An 18875-nucleotide genomic window follows, 5' to 3' on the forward strand; every position below is an offset into this window, starting at 1 on the left:
TCCAACACGCTCACTGCAGCGCCTTCTCTCTCTCTCTCGTTTGCAATATCCACCGCCCCCCCCCCCCCCCCCCCCCCCCCATTACAGTTGTAGAATATTCTGGAGAATACCACTTATTGAAAATTCCAGATGATGTTCCAAATAATTCCCAGTTTCAGGAAAATGGGAGTGCCCCAGTGTGTAACACATAAGAGGAAGGAGTAGAGATGTACGTTTTTCAAACCACACACAATTCAAACCACGCTGAGGTCATTCAGCCCTTCAAACTTGCTCTAGCATTTCATCAGGTCCGGCTGACTGATGGTTTTCTCAGCTCCATCTTACAAGAACTTTCAGTCATTCAACTCCCTGGGTTCCTGTCACTGAACAGACGACACTCAAGCACTTTTACCCCAGTTTTCTTTAGGAATGCACTCTCCTAACAATATATTCCATCAGCTATATACTTTCATGCAACGGTCAGCATACTTTACACAGACCAAACAAAGATCTACACTTTTTTCGTTATAGATGTCCAATCACACTTAGTAATTCTGGTTATTTCACTTGACTAACCTTAATAATATTAAATCAAAGACAGCTTCTAAGCGCGTCTTGTTATAAAATACAATTTCGAGCAGAGAACGTTTTTACCCTCAGCCGTTATCTTGACCGTTATCTAAATTGTACCCTTTTCATTGTTGTGAAAGTTTCTCTTGCCCTTTGCCTGTGACTGTTTCTGTCCGTAACAGTTGCTCTGCCGTCCCTCAGTTGGCTGGACGGAAGGTTTGTGATGTAGAGGGAGGCCAACTGCGCAGGTTCAGTTCCTCACACTGACTGAAGTTACCATGAAGGGAATGCTCTCTCAACATCACCCCATCACCCAAAATGTGGTGACCCTCACGGTAAACCAGCATGAGTGGTCTCTCTAATGAGAGTTCTTTGGGACTCTATTCTATCAATGTTAGCATTTTAATTTAAAAAATAGTAATTTTATTGAAAAAGAGATTTTTAATATTATATTAACCCAATAACAACACAACTCAAATAACTGATCAAAATTACACTCTTGAGCATGTACATACAAAACATGTACATTTAAAAACACTAAATAGACAGAGAAAAAAACAAAAATAAACAATAAATAATGAATAAATAGTACACCTCAGCATAACAAAGCGATAGCTCTCGTTCTTCAAGAGCATTAACTGATACACATTTTTATGTTCATAACTCTTTCTCGCTGGATATTAGATTCATTAGGCCATATCGTCATGACTATTCACAAGCCCTTATTAATGTGACAGATAAACCTGTATCGTGGTAATCCAAAAAGGGCTGCCATGTCTTAGATAAGTCTCTGTTTTTTGATGCACCATACAGGTGAGAAAGTCCAAAGGGATATTCTCCATGAAGAACTTACGACGACTCAACAGACCTGGGGTTTTCAGATATCCAACACAACAGAACATTTTTCCTAGTACAGAAAATGAGGATATAATTTTTCCGCATGTGCATCTCTGTAAAGTATCCGGGGCAGGCCCAGGAAAAGAAAAACCGGGTCCATCTCCATTTCAGCCCCCAAGACCCATTCTATCACAGCTAACACAGTGCTCCAATATATTTGAAGCCTGCAGCAGGACCAAAAGCAATGAGTAAGAGTGCCTGTAGTCATTCTGCATTTACGACATGCTGAAGATAATCCCACTTTGCATTTCGAGAGACAATTTGGGGTCAGATAGACCCTACGAAGAATTTTCAACTGCATGGAATGGGTCCTATTACAGATCAAAATCCTTCGAGCATTTTCACCAGTATCCTCCCATGTCTCCGAAGTGTTTTGAACCCCAACTCTCTCTTGAAGACATCACAAAGCTGCACAGTCTCGTCTGAGGGGACACTCTCCAACTAATGATGAAGGGTACTGACAGAGAGTGCATTCTGAGCACTAAGCACCCGATTCTCTCTATCCGATCTGTAAGAGTCTGGTAAAAGTGTGTGTTTTTTTTAAAATCAAATCTCTGATCTGAAAACAAAAACAAACAGAAGAGGTCTCTACTAGGTAGTCCATACTTACGAGTTATTTGATCGAATGATGTAATTCTTTCTCCCTGAAATAAAACATTGTGGCTCAGTGGATAGCATTGCGGCCTCACAGCACCAGGATCCAAAGATGCACAGGTTAGATGAATTGGCTATTGATAAATTACCCATAGTGTTCAGGGATGTGTAGGTTGGGGCATTAGTTAGGGTAAATATAGGATGGTCGGGGAATGGGTCTAGGTGGGTCGAAGTCGACTTGTTGGGCCCAATGACCTGTTTCCACACTGTAGGGATTCTATAAATTCTAAATCACTGAAGCAAGGTACACCCCTGGCTTCTCACAGTTTAAACATGGAATCCATGATCCCCAGTTGGCAACTTGGTATACCAATTATAGGGGTAAGAAACAAGGTTTTGGCTGTATTGCCCTCGATCTGACTCATTGCCATTCATACTTTAACTTCATTAATGATTATTTGGTTATGACAATACTCCCTCAATGTTGTCATTTTGTCTACGAACAAGAGACTAATTAGGGTTCATTTTGTCTGAGAGAGTTCAATATCTAACCATATTGACGCCGAGTCCTCAGTGGTCCACACACTAACATATGATAATAAAGAACTTAATTGACAGCTTTTAATCTGGGAGATCTACTCCCCACAATCTGTGGGGTAGTTGCAATTTGGTTAGCTTGATAAAGAGTCGCTTTTGGTGCCAAATAAAAGAGCTAAACCAGCCATAAAGTCTCCTAAATATCTGTCTGGGAAACATCAAAGGAAGCATTCACACGGGGTATCGTAAATTAGGAAGGACATTCATTTTCAGAACAGCTATCCGACCTAGCCAGGATATTGGAAGTGCCTCACATCTTTGAAGGTCTTTTTTTAATTTTGTCAAAGAAATGGACATAGTTCACGTTAAATAAATGATCAAAGACAGATGCAATGAATATACTGAAATAGGGAAAGCACCCCCGTGACCATTTAAAAGTAAACCAGGATTTTCCTTCAAAATCAGGTATTTCCCTGAGACCTCCCATAGGTATGGCCACAAACTTTGTAAAATTAATCTTAAAGCACGAAAAGGCGATAAGCGAATTAATGCATTGCATCACGTGAGCTGCCGAAACTGTGGGATTTGACAAAAACATGAGACCCTCATCTGCATACAACATAATCTTATGTGACTTCTATCTTAATTCTGGGGCAGGTATGTTGGGGTAATATTCCCAATTGTGCAGTATGCCACCGTGTCTAAGATTGTTGCAGGGATGGGGAAGAGATCAACCCTATTGTGACATTTGTGTGGGTTAAAGAAGAAAATAAAATCCCTACTTGTGAGGTAGATCTGCCTCCAGGTATCCACCAGCTCTAACCCACTAATTGCTTACATTATAATGAGGGTATTGTGGTACCTTTGGACATTCTGTCCACCGTGGGGCCATAAGGCAGTCGAAATCTCCTTCTACAATAATGTGCCATGATGCAAGATAACTTCCTTTGGAAAATGCATCTTTCAGGATTTTAAGACAGTGCACCAGGGGGCAATAAACATTCAAAAGACTGTATTATTTCCCATAGTTCAAGACTTTGGGAATGATCATCCTTCCGTGAGTGTCTAATACAATCTAGTAATTTAAATGGAAGATTCTTCTTCACTAGTATGGCTTCTCCCGTACTCCTAGTATTAAAAGACGAGAAATAAACCCGATCAAATCCACCCTGCTATAAGGTCAAATGTTCCTTGTCATCAAGGTGCATCTCCTGCAATAGGACGGCATCCACTCTCTCTGTTTTAAGACTAGAAACTTCATTTTTCCTCTTGACTGGCAGATGGCTCCCCTTAATGTTCCAGGTACAACATTTAAGCACATCATTATCCAGAACACACTGTAGCAACATTTCAACTCGAGAGTTTCACATCGAATTACACATCGCTGATCATTAATTAAGAAAATACTCATTGGGCCTAAAACCTGCCCAAACTAAAACTACTACAACTAACAAGCTCTCAAAACTTTCCAAAGCTAAAAACATAAAAATTCAAAGAACGAAATAAAATCCAAAATGCCAATGACACTCGATTGGGGAATTTACCCCCACCGCCCACTAGGGACGCTTACATATCTCAAAACTTTATCTTCTGCCCGCTACCAATATGGAATCCAAGGCAATTAACAACAAACATCGGGCTTGAACTGCCCTTCGGTCGGCACTTAGTCATCACAACTACCTTTGTAACTCCCTCCAGCTTGAACTGCACCCCAGACACAAGCAAAGAAAGAGAAAAAGAGTAGTAATACTAATGAAGACGTCAAAAATGAGTACTCTACCCACTCCCGGTTATAATTTAACATTGGTTAATAGCAGAAAAATCCAACAAAAAATCTATCTAAAACGACTATCTAAATATCCAGCTTACTTTAAAATGTCCACAAAGTTTTCGCTTTCTCTGGAGAGTCAGACGAGCGTATGGATCCATTGAAAGCAATATGGAGCACCGCTGGGTACCGTAAGGAATACTGAATCCAGAGTTCCCTTATTCTTCTCTTGATATCATCAAAAGATTTTCTTTCCTGAATCACCGCCGTTGAAAAGTCCTGAAAGAAAATAATCCTTGAGCCCTCATGAATTTAGCCCATCGGTTCTGGAAGATTCCATCAGTCTTTGTTTGGCCCCATAACTATGTAATCGCGCAAGGGCAGGATGAAGGCGTTGGTCTGAGTCTCACTTCCGCACCGTAACCCGATGAACTGTCTCACTCTTCACCCGTCCCTCCTCAGTTTTGAAGTGAAGGGATCGCTGCAGCCTGTTCTTGAAAAAACTCACCGGCTGACCATCTTCTGTCCGCTCCAGCAAACCGACGATGTGAATATTCTTCATCATACCCCTGTTCTCGAGGTCGTCATCTTGTTCAGTTAAGGGGCAGACCTAATTTTCAAGGCCGACGATCCTCTCCCGAGAGAAATCGATCACGGTCTCTGTCGCTGCAGTTCGGCGCTTGGCATCGTCTGTTCTGTTTCCAAGGCTGTCAAGTTGCTGCTCATGTTTTTGGAGCACGGCTGAGAGCGGCTTTAGCCACGGCTGAACCCTTCTTCAATCATGGCTTCAATCATTTCACATAAGTTGGTGAACTCAGTGACCAAGGCCTGGTGAGGCACTGGGTCTAGGGAACGAGCAGAGTGGGTTGCAGCTGCAGCCTCAGGCAGGCTCGATGCTTCTGATGGGTGCACCGTGTGTTGGGACTTACTCGATCCTTTCCCACGTTTTGTCATTTCCACTTGATAAAACGGGATTACTAAAGATTCTATTGCTCTTTTAGTGTTGAATTTTAAGTAAATGGCTTGGATGGGGTGGGTTAGAGAACCACTTTGCCAGTGTGTTGATGCAGAGCCCAGCATGGATCGCTGTCATCTTGTATTCCCCCTTAACATTTTATTGATATTATCATTTCATTTTGCATTATATTCCTGGAGGTTCTGAAGCCGTGTTATTTGATACCACTGTCTACATTTCCCCCCACACTGCACATTGCTGCCCATTCCTCGATAATCCTTGACTCTGTTGTTATTTATGAACCTTCCATCTGTGCCTTAAAAATATTCAATATTTCCGCCTCCAATGGTCTGTGGGGAAGAGTGTTCCAAAGACTCACAGCACTTTGAGAAAACAATTATAAACATTATGATCTGAGTGTGAGATTAGTTTTTTTTGTGTCTCCTTATGTGAGAAAGGATATAATTACACTGGAAGTAGTCCAGAGATATTTCATTTCAAGTATTCCTGGGGTGAAGGGCTTATATTATGAAGGCCTTAACAGGTTACTCTTGGAATGAGAATGAAACATATAAGACCTTGATAAGAGTAGATTAGGTATGTATCCACTGAGTATTTCTTTGTCCAAATTTATAGTCATTGTCATAGAACCTCTACAGAGTGGAGGCAGGACATGAAGTCTGCACTGATTCACCAAACAGCATCCCACTTGGACGTGCCCCCCAATCTTATCCATGTAACCCTGCATTTCCCATAACTAACCCACCTAACCTACACATCCCTGGGCACTATGGGCAACCACTTTAAACTGCACATCTTTGGACTGTGGGAGGAAACTGGAGCACTGAGAGGAAACCCACACAGTCACGGGGAGAATGTTCAAACTCTACATAGAGGGTCGCCCGAGGTTGGAATTGAACCCAGCTCCTTGGTGATGTGAGGAAGCAGTGCTACACACAGATCCACCATTTTCCTCCGTTAGTTCTGTAAGTAACTTGTGGCTGACTAAAGAAATCTGCCTTACTTGTTCTTATCATTGAACCTGACCCAGTCTGAGACCTTTAACATCGGCCATATCACCAACCTGATTACATTTAAAATTTGTTGTGAGCAGTGGATGAGTGGGACTAGAAAAGGAAAGAGTGACACCCCCCATCCTCAGTCACAACTGGAGTGAGAAAAAATCACAAAGTGGGAATTCATTCAAGTGGGAATTCTCTTTCACAGAAGTATGGGATGGCTGAATCTTTATATTATATCGAGGCTGGCTTCGTCTGATTTTCCATAGACAGGTGAATCAAGGATAATGGTGCATGGAGAGAAAAGTGCAGCTGGGACCACAATGAGATGAGCCATGACCTTATTTACTGGTTGAGTCGTGTCAAAGGGCCAAATGGCCCACTCTGTCCCTCAGCCATATGTTTTGATGTTCCATTCAACCCTTCGGACCTGCTACATAGGGGCAGATCGAGCCACTCCGATGGTTAGGTGCAGTTTTTGAAATGTACTTGGAAAATCCAGGCTGGGTCAGGAAGTGACACTCACTCCCAATCTCTGTTTCCAGGCTTCCCCTCTCCGCAACGTCTGATCCAGATGTGGGTCATGTTACAGACCCAGATTTGCTGTAAATACAGCCCCTATACCCCACCCAGCGCTAACCTAAACAAATCCTCTGCTCACCCGAATGTAGCATTACACAACATAACTTCCGGGAAAATAACCAGTTACTTTGCAAAAGCATAACATGTGAAATTAATAAATAAGAACAAGAGTAGGCTATTCGGCCCCTCAAGATTGCCATGTAATTAATTACGAACATGGCTGATCTACTCCAGGTCTAACTCCACTTTCTTGCCACCTCCTTGTATCCCTCCACACCTCTCTGGGTTAGGGAATTCCAGACATTCACTACCTTCTGAGAGAAAACATCACTTTGCATCTCAGATAGAAATCGATGTTCCATATTCGGTATCTATGTCATCGAGTTCGAGACTCTACTCAGGAATGGTAACAACTTCTCAACATCTACCTTCTCCAGTCCCTTCCGTGTCTTGTATTTTTCAGCAGTATCACTCCTCATTCATTTAAACCCCAATGAATAATCGCCTCTCCACTTTACAGATTCTCAATAACACAACCCTTTCATCGGTCGAAGCCGGCTAATTAACCAACCTAGTTACTTGCTGCAACAACATGCTAACTTTATGTTTCATACACAGGAACACTCCAATCCCTTTGTACTATTCTTTTTCTGGAAGTCCTCTCCATTAAATAACAGCCTGCCTTTTGATTCTCAGTGTCATCCTCAACCTCGGATGTATATTGCACTCAGCTCCCTCCTTCAGGCTATCAGTATAGAGTGTAAATAACTGATGCCATCGGTCTGATAGCTGTGGTCCTCCAGCAGATATACCTTTATCATGAAGATCCATTAATCCTGACTCTCCGATTTCTATATGTTAAGCAATCATCATCCCATGTTAATACATTCTCCATCATCCGACGGGCATCTGTCTTGTGTGAGAACTTTTATTTTGTAATACATTGTGGAAAATCTCTGGAAAGCCTAGTGTCTAACAGATCCCCATTATCAAGTCCGCTTGTTACATTCTCAGGCATCTCCAGAAATACTTTGCATGATTTTACGGGCAAAATATAACTTCCCTTTCACAAAACCACTCTGAACCTGCGCGAAGTTTTTCTAAATGTCAATGTGAGCCAGGTTTTCCAAATTAAGCTAGTCCCATCTGCTTTCATTTGACCAATATGCCTCGAAATGTTTCCCATCCATATGTTTGTCTAAATGAGTTTTAAATGTGTTAGCTGTACTGGCATCTATCACTCTCCCTCTGGCAGCTCATTCCATACTCACACCACCCTCTGTGTAAAAACATTGCCCCTGCGTCCCTTGTAAATTTTCCCTCTTTCATCTTAAACCTATGCCTTCTTCGGCTAAACTCCCCCATCCTGTGGAAAAGACCTTGGCTTTCACCCTATCCATACCTCTCATGATTTTAGAAACTTCCATAATGTCATCCCTCAACCTTCTACACTGCAACCAATACTAACTTCAAGAACAAGCATTTAAAGATAAACACTGCAAATCTGAAACTATAGTAAACATGACAGGTAAACAATACTCAGTCCAAACTTCATACTGTGATTTGTTTTTCAACCAATTACTATACTAAGACAGCATGAAACGCTTCCTAGTGCCAATAAGAAGTCAAGCACCTGATATCCTTTGTCTAAAGGGGGCGATGATCTCGACAGTGAAAACGTATTTATGGCCAGATCTTTATAATGCCACATACTCAACATTCTCCCTCCTGGCCTCCCTATGACCTTGGGTGATTGTGTCTTGTTTATCTTGCACTCAATAGAGAGTACCCCTTTCTCCATTCACACCTTAATTTAAACCCATTTTATATCATCTTCTCATTCACCACTGCTAAAAGCCGGTTTATCTTTGCCACGCCCTTTTTTCCCTGTCACCTATCTCCCACCTCTGGAAAGCTATTACAAAGCCAAGGTTCCAATCCTTTTCAGTTGTGAAGAAGTGTCACACTGGGCTTGAAATGCTAACGCTGTTTCTCTGTCTCTGCAGATACTGATAGACCTGCTGAATTTCTCCAGAAATGAATAGGCACGGAACAAATTTTCACAAAACAAATGGCTATGGATACTGGTAATAAAATACTAAAATTGCTTGACAAACTGGGAGCTTTGTCGAGGGTCACTGTACCTGAAAGATAAACACTGCATTCATTCCAGAAGATGCTGCAATTTCTTCAGCAATTTCTGTCTTTGGACAATTTCCAAAGAAGTATGTCAAAGATGCTCAAACATCCTGTCCAACATGGAGTGCCGTACACTGGGAACTGAAAAATAACGCATGGTGGACAAGTTCCTTGACTCTGAAACTACATAAGTCTGGCATCACTGACACTGCAGAGCTCTTAATCATGGTCAGGGAGAAAAACAGAGGGAAACACATTCACTTCAAATACAGAAGTTGACATTGTGGAAGAGAAACGATTTCGATCATTACTTTAAATGGATTGAGTTAAAGTAACAAATTAGAGGCGTGACACCAGGGAGAGGTCCTCAGCAGATTGGGGATATGAAAATGCAAGTGTTAACGCATCAGAAACCAGGTTAGGTAGAGAATACAGGACTGATGGGTGAATGGGTCTCGGTGTGAATTGGGGGACAATCAGTAGAATTGAATTGTAGATATTGCATCTCAAACTGTGTTATCATTTGATGCTGCAGCAACAGCAGAAGCAGAACTGTATTCGACGACAATCTGTAACATTTTCCTGACGATAATTCATCAGTCTACCATTACCATTAAGCTGATCCATGGTTCAGTGATGAGTGTGGGTGAACATGCCAGGGTCGGAATCACGTGGACCTAAACCTGTTGACAACCCATTAAAGCTACCACACTAAACTGGTTAAATTCCGACCAGCAGAACTAATTTCTGATGGAGAGGGGAAATGATCCCAAGACTAACAGATCCGATCTAAGGTCTGTCCGTCCTGCCAAATCCAAACAATAATATCGATGGACTATTAAACAATTTACTGGAGGAAAGGACTCCACAAATATCCTCATCCTAAATATCGGAACAGTTCTGTACGTCAGTGAAAAATGCCAAGGATGTGGTGTCTGCACTATCCTCAGCCAGACGTGATGAGTGGATGATCCACCTCACACTCATCATGATTCGCACAGAATCGCAGATGCCAGTCTTCAAGCAATTCGATTTGCTGTACGGGCATGAAGAAACAGCTGAACACAGTAGATACAACAAAGGCAATGGGCCCTGACCCCATTCCTGCAATGGAACTGAAGACTTGTGCTGCACAACAAGCCGTGTCCCTGGGGAAGCTGTTTCATTCCAGCTCCAACTCTGACATCTCCCTGGCAATCTGGAAAATTACTCAACTATGTCCAGTCCCTGAATAGGAGAATAATTACAATCTGACCAATTACCACACCCTCAGTCCCATCACGACAGTCAAATTGGTGGGAATACTTTTTGATGGAGCTGTCAAGTAGCACCGAAATAATCAGGTCAGTGTGGTTTCTGATCGGGCCCCATGTGGAGATGGTGCTGTAGTGAACATATCATTGGATTACGAATCCAGACCAGGATAATGCTCTGGCAGCTGGTGGAAGTTAAATATAATTAATAAAGTATCGAGACCTAAAACCTGGTGTCAGTAATAGTGATCTTGTGTCCAATGTTGATTGTAAACATCAATCTCCTTCACCAATATTCTTTCAGGAAGTGAATCTCCCGTGCTTTCCTTGTCTGGCCGAAAAGTGACTCCAGACGCACAGACATGGTCTCTGAATCGGCCACGAGAGACACTCAATTATATCAAACTGCTCTGAGGTCTTAAAGGATAAAACCTGACAGAACACCCAGCATCAACATCGTTATCAGAAAAGGGAATGGGAAACACAGTCCTGTTGACCCTGCATAGACATCCTTCCTAACATCTGAGAGCTTGTGACAACATTTGCAGAGCTTTCCCACAGACTGCACAGAAACATCGGGAGAGGAGGAGGTCATTCAGCACATTGAGCTTTCCCCATGCTATTTCATGGCCGAACATCTCCTCAATGCAGTTTTCCCCACACAATGTTCATATCCCAAAATATGTTTAAACATTATGAACTATAGTGCCTTCGGCCCATCAATATATAGGGAGTTCTCTGATAGTGCTTGTTTATTAAGTGCCATTTGACTGCAATGCGATTCGTGAACCGCTTTCTATAAAGTGAACTATCATCCCTGCTTCCAGTCTGTCACACCCTGGCAGAGTTTTATCTATCTCACTGAGATCTCCACTCATTTTCCTAAAGCCCATGGAATACAGGTCCAGTCACCCCAAACTCTGCTCCCACAACTAACTGTCATCACAGAGATCAGTCTGGTCATCCTTCACTGCACTCCCTCGATGTCAGGTTTGCCCTTTATTAGGTAAGGACACCAAAATTGCACACAATACTACACAATGTTCGAGATGGAGCCCCAAAAAGGCCCTGTACAGTTGCAGTAAATGACCCTTACTCCTGTATTCTAAATCCCCTTGAAATGAAGGATAGTAAACCATTTATCTTCCTACCTGCTTTCTGCTCCTTCAATATTGCTTTCAGTGACTGGTGTACAGGAAGATCCAGATTCTTTTCAATGTTACAGCTCCCTACTTGCTGGGTCTATGTATACTGTATACAGCGTGCCAATGCCATTCCCAGTATTGGCTTCCGTGTTCAGAAGTCACTGCCCTACATGGACTCGGAAGGCTGCGCAGAAATAAACAAAAATGCAGCTTAAGTTCATTTATGTATCAACATTTTTCAACCAATCCCTTTTCAAATGGCAGGCTGCCATTCAATTGATCCCATCAATGTATACAACCTCTCATCTCTGCCATTGCTCTTTTTCTGCCAGATATTTGCCCAGTCACTCCACTTGTCTCAATCAACTTGGAGCCTTTTTGACATCCTCCTCATCCACTCACAAGCTGACATCGTTTAGAGCTGTCAGCAGACTTGGGAATATTGCAATTGAGCTCCACAACCAAAGATATGATGTGTATTGGGATTAACTGGATCCCAAAACCCGATCCTTGTTATATCCTCCAAGCCTTCCATTCAAAAAAACATGGTTTTGTTCATACTCACTGTTTCCTGCCAGCTCTCCCATTCTAAAACCATGACCATATATTAGCCCCAGTCCCATAGGATTCGAATTTGCACAATAGGCTTGGGGCTTTATCAAAAATCTTTCTGAAAATCCAATCGTGTTGCGTTGATACCTTCTCCATAAAAGCCATTTTCTCAAATATGATTCCTATTTTATAAACCTCTGTTGACTTTGTCTATGCCCATTAATTTCAGTCCAATATTTTTTCTAAAACGTTTTAGTTACTAATGTCAATCTATTCCCTTTTTCTCACCAGACTAAAGTTCCCTAGTATTGCGAGGACATTTTATTTTTGTGTTTTTTTTCTTCTTCTGTGAATGCCTAACCGAAGTATTTGCTCCATTGATCTGCTATTTCCCTGTCCTCAATCATTTTGTATTAGACTGTAAGAAAGCTGCACCTTTTTCTCTTAATTTTGCCATTAACTTATTTTCAGAAGATATTACAAGTTCACTCATATACACTGTGATAAGATATTCTTCAGAAACCCATCAATTCCTATCATAAGCTACTGAATGATTGACCTTCCACAGCCATACAATCACACAAGCACAGACTCTGTACTATCAGAAATACAGCGCGGTCTACATTAGCCCCACTTTCCAACACAAAACCTGTCGCTGCGAATCTTATGGCATTTCAAGTGCACAACCATGTATTTTCTAATGGTTTTGAGGTTACCATGACAATTCCCCTCTCACAAAGTGCATCGCAGACCCCAACACACTTTGGTTGAAAAACATTCCTCAAATTCTCACTAAGCCTCAAACCCTTCACTTTAAAGGTGTGTCCCTTTGATTAAAAGGACCAGCGGCTGTCTATCCACCCCATCCATATCCCTCGTAATCTTATCCTCCTGATTCACGTCCCCCTTAGCCTTCTCTGCTCCAAAGTAAACAACCCGAGCTTCTCCAGGCTCTCTCCATAGCTGATATGCTCCATCCCAGGCAACATCCCAGGGAACATCTCCTCTGCACCCCCTCTAGTACAATCACATCCTTCCTGTAATGTAGCTCCCTGAATTACACACAGTATTCCATCTTGGCTAACGAAAGTTCCGCATAGTTCTTATAATCTATGCTTCGATGTGTGAAGGCTATGTTTACACTCCCGTGCGCTTTCTCAAATCGCGTGTTACCCTGTCCAGCCACATTCAGGGATGTGTGGAGAAGCACTCTCTCAGCTTCCTAGTGTGCTGCCATTCATTGAGTCCTCCCCTGCCTGATTCCTTCTTACAAAGTGCATGACCTCATATTTATCAGGGTTACATTCCATCTGCCATTGATGTGACCATTCGACCATTCCATCTGTATCTTCCTGTAACATAAGGCCTTCCTCCTCACTGCCATCTACCCGGCCAATCTTTGTATCAAACACAAACTTACCTATGACACTCCCCACGCCTCGTCCATATTCACAGCTGCATCCTTTATGATAAGGTTTAAAATCAGAAAACAACAGCTTCTAGTCCAACAGGTTTATTTGGAGGCACGAGATTTCGAAGCGCTGCTTCTTCATCAGGTGATTGTGAGCTTTGATGAAGTACTTCGAAAGCTAATGCCACCGAATAAACCTTTTTGCCTATAACCTGGTTTATGCAATTTTTAGCTTTGTCCACCCCAGTCCAACACCAACACTTCCGAATCCCAAATTTTCAGAGACACAGCACTGATCCCTGTGGTACACCATTGGACACTAGCCTCCAATCCCACAAACAGCCTTCTCCCACCACCCTCTGTCTCCTACCACTAAAGTTGATTTGGTTGCACCTTGGCAAGTCACTGATGAGTCCTACCTGTTACCTGGTTATTCTGTTCTGCTGGACACCCTTGGAGAATATCTGGAGATTCTCATTAACCTTGCCTGCCAGTAGGTTTCCATGCCCCTGTATTAGTCAGTCCCCTGCAAGTGATGAATTTCCTCCTTATTGTAGCCTTAACTGGCCTGTCCCCGATCCTGCCATTATAATGCCTTGACTGTGGAATAGACAGCGAGGGAAGCGTCCTGTTAATTTCCAACTTGTCAGATGTTTTGTGAATTTTCTAAATTTCACTGTGACCCACCTCTCATTCAAGAACACAGGCCGAGTTTCCTCATCAGGCAATTTCAACATCTGAGGGATTAATCTAGAGAATGCACTTCCTCTCAGGTCATTATATTCTTTCTGAGATTCGGTCACCAAAACTGTACAGAATACTCCAGGTACAGTCCCATCAACACGCAGTGAAACTGCTTCAACAAGTCTTCACATCAATGTTCTGACTCCCCTAAATGAAGGCGAACCAAACTTTAACTTTCCACTTACATATGTTCCTCCAAATACCCTTCACATTCATTGCATTTACGAACTCACTGAAATCTTATAGAAACCCTTCCGAAAATACAATATATGCCACTTCTACTGTTTCCCCGTTATCTATGCTTTAAGAAACATCTTCAAACAATTCCAGAGTTTATCAAGTATGATGTCTCTTTCAGAAATGCATGCTGATTCTCTCCATTATTGCTGTTAATTCTAAATAGCAAAAAGGTCATCCTGTGTAATAGATTCCAACAGTTTCCCTACAAATGTCAAGTTAACTGGTCTGCAGTTCTCCACACTACGTGTTTTTCCCTTTGTAGCTGTTTGGATCCCTTCCATTCATCTATAGTTTATCCACAATAGTTTCCAGTCTCTGCAGAATGTACAGGAAAATAAAACAAAGTCATCGACAATGCAACTAATACTACTATTGGTGGTTTATTTCCGACATTTTGATGTGAAGAACATCTGTTTCGTCAGACTTAGCAATGCTCAATCCAGCTCGATGTTCAAGTACTACCTTGTTACTGATATGAATTGACTTTATGTCCTTAGCTCCAGGAGTCCGATATGATCACTTGGTATTACTGGGTGACTTTCTGGATCTTCCTCCATGAAGACAGATGCAATGTAACTGGTTGTTTTCTTGGCCATTTCCTCTCCCGATTACAAATTTCCACAGCTGAAAATGTGTTGCTGGAACAGCGCAGCAGGTCAGGCAGCATCCAGGGATCAGGAGAATCGACGTTTCGGGCATAAGCCCTTCTTCAGGATTCCTGAAGAAGGGCTTATGCCCGAAGCGTCGATTCTCCTGATCCCTGGATGCTGCCTGACCTGCTGCGCTGTTCCAGCAACACATTTTCAGCTCTGATCTCCAGCATCTGCAGACCTCACTTTCTCCTACAAATTTCCACATTTGACCTTGCTTTTATTTTGTTTCCTTTGAAATATAGATCGCTGATTGATGCAGTCTTTGTGTTCCTGTGTGTTAGCAGATATGTTCTCTTTTTGATTTCCTTATCAGTTTCATGGCCTTCCTTTCCTGGATCGTTAATTTCTGAGAATTTTCAGGTTTCCACAATAGCTGGAATTCTTCTGAAATCACTTCCTACGATGAACATATTTTCTAATTTGTTATGTTAACCATCACTGAGTCACTTTCTCACTCTTTGGTGTTTGTACCTGAAATAAATAGATGCATGTTTCAGACTTTTCAGTATTTCTAAAAACTCCTGGTCCCGACCAGTTATATTCAGGAACACAGCAGGAGGATAAGAGGATAGAGAACAAATTGCGGGAGCACTGCTTGGCTCTTTTCTATCATCGCTGGCCAACGAGTGCCGTCCTGGACGATTGGAGCAAAGCGAATGCTGAGCCCTTATTCAAGAAATGCTACAAAGATAAACCTGGGAACTAAAGACCAGTAATCCTAAAATCTAGTGGGTAGGTTACTTTAGAAGATTTGGAGAGATTGGATATACATGCATTTGGAAAGACAGGGTGTGGTTTGGAGTAAGATTAGAATAGTGCTGGAAAAGCAGAGCAGGTCAGGCAGCATCCGAGGAGCAGGAAAATCGATGTTTCGGGCAAAAGCCCTTTATCAACTTCAGCACGGGAGTTTGTGCAAGGGAGATCATGATTCACAAATTTGTTGGAGTTCTTTGATAAAGTGACCAGCAACGTTGAGGAGGTCCGGGTGGTATACGTAGTCCAGATTGATTCCAGTTAGGCCTTCAATAAGTTTCCATGTGGTACGTTGCTCTGGAAGGTGAGATCGCATGGAATTGAGGGGGAGCTGGCAAATTAGGTACAAAATTGCATTGATGGTTGGAAGCAGTGATTAATACTGGAAACATGCTGGTCAGACTGGAGGCCTGTGAATAGTGGAATGCCTCAGGGATTGATGCTATTACCACTACATATTACATATATCTATGATTTACATGAGAATGTACAGGCATGATTTGTAAGTTTGAAGATGGCACTAAATCAGGCGGCATCAAGGAAAGTGAGGAAGGTTATCACAAATTTCAGAAATTACAGCAGTATCTTGATCAGCTGTAGAAGTGGGCTGAGAAATGGCAAATGGATTTTAGTATCGATTAATGTAAGTTCTTGCATTTTAGAAAGTCAAATCAAGTTTGGAGTTTCATGGTGAATGGTTGGGTCCTAAGGAGTGCAGTGGAACAGAGGGACCTTGGAATTCAGGTGCATGGTTCTCTGAAAGTTGATTCAGAGGTAGACAGTGAAGAAAGCTTTTGGCACACTGGCCTTAAGCGGTTTGTATCAGTGAGTATCGAAATTAGGGAGTTATGATGCAGTTATACAGGATGCTGGTGAGGTCATATTGGTAGCGTTATGTTCAGTTTTGTTCACTTTGCTATAGGAAGGATGTTATTAAACTGGAAAGAGTGCAGAAAACATTTACAAGGATGTTGCCAAGGTCTCAATGGTCTGAGTTACAGAAAGAGGTTGGACAAGCTAGGTCTTTTTACTGTTGTGTGCATGAAGCTGAGGGAGGATCATATTGAAGTTTATAAGATTATGACAGGCATGGATAGAGTGAATGCACCCAGTCTTTTTTTCCAAATGTTGGACAATCACAGATTAGAGGGCATCAGTTTAAGGTCAGAGGGGACAGAATAAAAGGGAACCCGAGGAACAACTTTTGAATACAGGGGCTGTTACGCATATGGAATGAGAAGTGGTTGAGGCGGATACATTAACAATATTTAAAAGGCATTTGGGCAAATACATGAATAGTAAAGGATTAGAAAGATACGGGACGATGGCAGGGACATGGGGTTAGCGTGGATGGGCATTTTGGTTGCATTGGACCAGTTTGGGCTGACGGGCATGTCTCCGTGCAGTCTGCCTCTATGTCTCTAACAACCATTGCTTGTTTCCCACTGAATGTTATATTGTACTTTCCCAATTTACTGAAGATATCTTGACACTCTAGCCTCCGGTCTTCCAAATGTTTGACTAGAATATTCAAGCATTCTATATTGTATGCAGACACCTTGTAAACTGCACCTTATAAATGCCATTATTCCTTAAAAGCTGCTTCAGACCAAGGTTAATAAGTCGTCCTTCTGACCACACAACATCAAATTCTAACTAACCTGCTCTCTAGTTTGCTTCACAAAATACTCTTCAACCCACCTCATATACACTTACTGAACTTATTTTTCACAGCTTCAGCAGTCACTTAGTTAACGCTGTTAACCATCCAGTAAGACTGCGGTATCCACAATACTTGCCTATCTAATTTCCGGGGCATATGATGCTCCGATTTTCTGCTACCGTTTTGGTTTCGATATATAACACACCAATATTTGCTTCTCCTTGCTATCTGTAAACTCTACCTAAACTGATTCTGTGGAAGCTGAGGGACAGGTCTGTGTTGTTATTAGTGACAGATTTGGACAAGACATTCGGGGAGCCTCACCTCGACACTGAGATGATCTGAAGAAATGTCCTGCAATACAGGATAAGCATCTATATCCTCCCCGCTCTGTCAGGATAAGAGGTACCGTATACTCTCTGCTCCCTCACACTCACTGTATATCTGTTATAGCACCTAACCCCGAACAAGGTTCACGCTCTGTCTCCAAACAAGGCTCAGGCATTACCACTCTCACTGTTGAAATCAGCAACTAATAATACTATATCGATTCAAAACAGTCGACTGACTCATTCCAGACACCTCACAACTCCCCCCACCTACAACAGCACAAACAGCAGGGTCATCCATTCACACTCTCCCTCCATCCCTTTCTCCCATTCCAGGAGAAACTGCCTGGAATAGGATAGAAACTCCAAGCCGGGTAATGGAGTGCCCGATATCCGTTCCCTCACTCCCCTCCCCCAGTCATATGGGGAAGACACTTAAAGAGCTGGAGAGGACCAGGAAGCCGCGTGTGGAGAACCTGAAACATCCACGTCCTACTGACCAGTTAAGGAGCAATGTTCAGTGAAAGACAATTCTCACTTTAAACCCACTGGCAGCTCCCACAACAGTCAAAACAGTCCTTTCACTTCCAAACAAAAACCACAGATACCTCACTGCACAGAGACGCAGACACAGAAATACACAGACGAACACATACAATACTTACAAGGAGATAGGCATACACACACACATATAAACACACAGAGACATATACAGTCACATACAAATAGACATAAATACAGATAGCAACACAGGCTGAAACACAGACAGACAGATGTAGACACAAACACACAGACAACAAGCACACGGACACACACATACGCAGGTACGCACACAAACACAAACAGGGCACAGACACACATACAGATACACGCACAAACACTTACTCACATACAGACACACAGAGGCACAGACAATAGTATTATTAAGACCCAAGTCGATATGTTTTTGATTTGTAAGGGGATCCACGATTCCAGGAAGAAGGTAGAAGAATGAGGCCGAGGTACTAATAAGAAATTATTGAACAGAATTTCAGACTCAATAGGCTGAATGGCCTCAATCTGCTCATTTCCCTCATGCTCCTGCGGTATTAT

At 42.3% G+C, this 18875-nt stretch overlaps 1 pseudogene; it reads right to left on the reverse strand.

The window, feature by feature from the left end:
• LOC148139714 (putative G protein-coupled receptor 139) overlaps positions 1-18875 on the reverse strand; it is a 115349-nt pseudogene that overhangs the window by 81707 nt on the left and 14767 nt on the right.

This window comes from Chiloscyllium plagiosum, unplaced genomic scaffold (assembly GCF_037043375.1).
Source record: "Chiloscyllium plagiosum isolate Xiang-an unplaced genomic scaffold, Cpla_swu_hap1 HiC_scaffold_38, whole genome shotgun sequence".
NCBI lineage: Eukaryota > Metazoa > Chordata > Chondrichthyes > Orectolobiformes > Hemiscylliidae > Chiloscyllium > Chiloscyllium plagiosum.